Consider the following 4,775-nt stretch of genomic DNA (forward strand, 5'->3'; position numbering starts at 1 on the left):
GTTTACAAAAGTTCTGAAGAGAAGCATGAATGTCCTTGAAGAGCTGAACATTTTAATACATGAAATAGCTGAAAGTATGCAAAAGCAAAAATTTCCCCATTCATTTGAATGGGGCAAAACTTTCAAAATAAAGCTGAATATTATAAAAGTATGAAGTTTATAAAACTTCTAAAGAAAAGCATGATTGTCCTTGAAGAGCTGAACATTTTGATAGCTGAAATTATGCTGAAGTAGAATTTTCCCATTCATTTTAATGGGGCAAGATTCTCAAAATAAAGCTTAATATTTCAAAAGTACGAAGTTCAGAAATCATTTGAAGAGAAGCATGAATGTCCTTGAAGAGCTGAACATTTTAATAGCTGAAATAGCTGAAAGTATGCTGAAGTAGAATTTTCCCATTCATTTGAATTGAGCAAGATTTTCAAAATAAAGCTAAATATTTCAAAAGTACGAAGTTCAGAAATCATCTGAAGAGAAGCATGAATGTCCTTGAAGAGCTGAACATTTTAATAGGTGAAAGTATGCTGAAGTAGAATTTTCCCATTCATTTGAATGGGGCAAGATTTTCAAAATAAAGCTAAATATTTCAAAAGTACGAAGTTCAGAAATCATCTGAAGAGAAGCATGAATGTCCTTGAAGAGCTGAACATTTTAATAGCTGAAAGTATGCTGAAGTAGAATTTTCCCATTCATTTGAATGGGGCAAGATTTTCAAAATAAAGATAAATATTTCAAAAGTATGAAGTTTAAAAAAGTTCTAAATAGAAGCATGAATGTCATTGAAGAGCTGAACATTTTGATACCCGAAATAGGTGAAGGTATGCTGAAGTAGAATTAATGTAACTTCATATGTTATTAGAAAATGCTCAGACAGAAGTTTTGGAAAAATCTATTTAGTGTTCAGTTTTGCACCACCTACATGGGTCTGGATAGCTAAGTTGTTTTCCATGGTGCAGAGCCTTGCTTCTAATTGGTTGAACCTTGCCTCCAATGCTGCTAGCATCTGACATCCATCCATCCATCTTTTTCCACTTATCCGAGACCAGGTCACGGGGGCAACAGTCTAAGCAAAGTTGCTCAGACTTCATTCTCTCCAGACACTTCCTCCAGCTCCTCCAGGGGAATGCTGAGGCGTTCCCAGGCCAGTTGAGAGACATAGTCCCTCTAGTGTGTCCTAGGTCTTCCCTGGGGCCTCCTGTCGGGGGGACATGCCCAGAACACCTCCCGAGGAAAGCGCCCAGGAGGCATTTGAAACAGATGCCTGAGCCACCTCAGCTGGCTCCTCTCAATGTGGAGGAGCAGTGGTTCTACTCTGAACTCCTTCCAAGTGACCGAGCTCCTCACCCTATCTCTAAGGATGCGCCCAGCCACCCTGCGAAGAAAGCTCATTTTGGCCGCCTGTATCTGGGGTCTTGCCCTTTTGGTCATGAGCTTTGGTGAGAGTAGGAACGTACAGAACCGGTGACAAAGGGCAGCCCTGCATGTCCAACATGCACCGGAAACAGGTCTGACTTACTCCCCCACAATAAGGTGGCGGTTCAAGGAGGAGAGCATCTGACATTTATTACAAATACCATTATTGCTAAAGGAGTCAGGGGAATAACTGAATATGCAACAGTCTGAGCAAGAGAAAGAAGGAGAGAAAGAGGAGGAAGCCATTGATCTCAACTAAGCTACCAATTGTTTTAAAGTGTCTTAGATTTTGTGATTTACTGGTACTGGCTGGTAACAAAACCAGCCCTGAGATTTGAGCTGAGTGTTGACCATAGACAAGAGCTTAAGAATTACGGGAAGCAACCCAGCCAGGATAATGTTGTTTCCCAGGCCAGTAATGTCCTGCTTGGGTAGAGATGATGCAGATGGGAGGTCTCTGGCCTCCAGGAGGGGATCCCTTGCCAAATGAACCTGCAGTAGAAGCTGTACCTCTTGAAGCAAGATTAAAACCAAAGATTTTTATTGTCAATTCACTGTATGTGCATGATATTCAGAAAACTGAAATATCGTTTCTCTCTCACCTAGTATTGAATGCCATACCATTTAGGAAATTAAAATAGAATAAAAGTAGAATAAAAATAGAATAAAAAGCATCCTCACAGCCTGAAGGATGAAGCTGTTTGTATGTCTGGTGGAGTGGGCCTGATGACTCCAATACTTTCTAAGGCAGGAATCTGAAGGGGGAGTGTCTGGGGTGGGAGGTGTCATCAGCAATGCTGATGGGTGTGCAGGTGAGGCGGGTGTTAAAAATGTCTGTAAGGGAAGGCAGAGGGGTGCCGATGATCTTACTGGCTGTTTTCACTATGCATTGCAGGGTCCTTCTGCAGGAGGCCGTACAGGCTTTGTACCACACAGTGATGCAGCCAGTGATGACGCTCTCAATGGTGCCCCGGTAGAAGGAGCACATGATGGGCGGTGGGACACTGGCTCTCCTCAGTTTGTGGAGGAAGTAGAGGTGTTTTTGAGCCTTCTTGGCCAGTGATGTGGTGTTGTTGGTTGAGGAGAGGTCCTCAGCGATGTGCACTCCCAGGAACTTGGTGCTACTCACTCTCTCCCTTACAGGACGACGTTGATGGTCAGTGGGGATGCTTTAGAGGTTTTTTCCTGAAGTCCACAACAATCTCTTTAGTCTTCCCCACATTGAGGGAGAGGTTATTGTCCTTACACCACTGGACCAGTTGGCACACCTCACTCCTGTAATTGAGCTCATCATTGATGAGGCCAACTACAGGAGTGTCATCGTGTCATCCACAAACTTGACAATGTGGTTGGTGCTGTAGGTCGGCACACAGTCGTGGGCCAGCAGTGTGAAGAGCATGATGTTGCTGCCGACCCACACATTTTGTGGCCTCCCTGTTAGAAAGTCCAGCACCCAGTTGCAGAGAAAGTTTTTGAGTCCCAAGTGTTCAAGTTTTTGTATAAGCTGGTGGGGAATGATTGTGTTGAATGCTGAAATAAAGTCTAGGAACAGCATTCACACGTAAGAGTTTTTTAAATCTTGGTGGGTGAGGCCTGGCTGGAGAACAGCAGAAATGGCATCCCCTATGGACCTGTTTGACCTGTATGCAAACTGAAATGGGTCATGGGAGGGAGGAAGGATGGACTTGACACTTCATAATAATTGAAGTCAGTGCTACAGGCCGGTAGTCATTGTAACTGGTTGGGTGGGGCTTCTTTGGAAGTGGAATTATTGTGGTGGCCTGGAAGCACGTGGGAACAACCGCTTGGCTCAGGGGGATGTTAAAGATGTCCGTGAGGACATCCTTGAGCTCCTTGGCAGTCCTTTAAAACATGACCAGGTATGTTATCCGGTCCAGCTGCCTTGCGTGGGTTGATCCTGGAGAGGGCCTGCTTCACGCTGGCTACGGAGAGACACATAGCTTGTGTTATGATCACTCTCACCAAGAGAAGTAACAAGGAGTGGATCCAGATAAAGAGCAGTGGCATACAACAGTGCTTGGTTTACACAACACACAACAGTAGATGAGGTGGAATCTAGCCACAGGGGTTGCAAGCCAGTGACTTCTGTGCTGGTTCCAAGCCTGGATAAATAGAGAGGGTTGCATCATGAAGGGCATCCGGCGTAAAAACATGCCAAATTTAAAAATACAAATCATCAGTGTGAGTTCCATACTGGATCGGTCGAGACCCAGTTAAGGGGGGAGGTGACAGTGGTGCGGTGGGTAGAGCGGAAACACATTCTTTGTGTGTGTAACATACTTGGCCAATAAAGGTGATTATCCTTAACAATGACCGCCACCATTGTTTTTGACCTACAGGGTGCTGGCGGAAATTGGATTACTGTTGGTTGAAGAGGGAGAGGAGAAAGCGTGGTCCCTCTTAAAATATTAAGAGAATTGTTAATCGATATTCATAATATTAAGCGGAACCTTTGGCATCACAGTTGTCTGTTCTGGGTTGTCTAATGTGGACCAGTTTCCTGTTCCTCTTATAGACTGTGGGTGCAGGAGACCAGGCGGAAGGGTAGCAAAGTGCGTAGTATTGGAGGGGGTATACAAACTGTCTTATTATGGTGTGGATAGGAAGAGAAATGGGGTAGGAATGATCCTGAAGAAGGAACTGCTGCGCTTTACTTGTTTACCAGCAAACGATACTTTGTGAATGTTTGTGTAATTTTAAGGTCATTTTGTGAAAGTCTGTGAGTCGTGGCATGTAAGGGCGTGCTGAGCTGCTCATCTCGCATCGCTTTACGCTAGTCTCGAGAGAATCCGTCAACTTGTGGCAAATGTGTTTAGCTTTGTAAGTGGCTGAGAGGATATATTGAAGTATTTCTTTAGTAAATGTAAAAACACTGAACTGGAATGTATAAATACGAATAATGAACTCAATGATTTAATATGTTATGCTTTGCAAGTTAAACACAATTATTGTACAATTTATAGTATTTAGTCAAATTTTGCATAAGTTTAATGCACTTATGTAACAGTACAGTTGAGTGATCCCGAACACAGAGTTACATATAAGAGTGGAGGTAGGAGTACGCAGGTAGACTACAATATATGTCCATTAAAGCTGCACTGTGTTTTATAATGTTGCTTAAGAGAGTTAACTGACAGTATAAAAGTGTGTTGTTTTGTCTTTTTCAGCTTCTGCAAAAATACATGTGTTGCACCAAGAGTGAGCAGTCCCTTATTCTTTACCCTGTGACACATGCATTTGGCCCCGATTCCTAAGGGAATGATTCTGGTGAGGAAGCTGTCTTACCAACAGGAAAACCAAACTAAACCCCTACAGTTAAAGAGACGGGTGAGAGTTTGTTA

This window comes from Monopterus albus, unplaced genomic scaffold (genome assembly GCF_001952655.1).
Source record: "Monopterus albus unplaced genomic scaffold, M_albus_1.0 scaffold92.1, whole genome shotgun sequence".
Taxonomy (NCBI): Eukaryota; Metazoa; Chordata; class Actinopteri; order Synbranchiformes; family Synbranchidae; genus Monopterus; species Monopterus albus.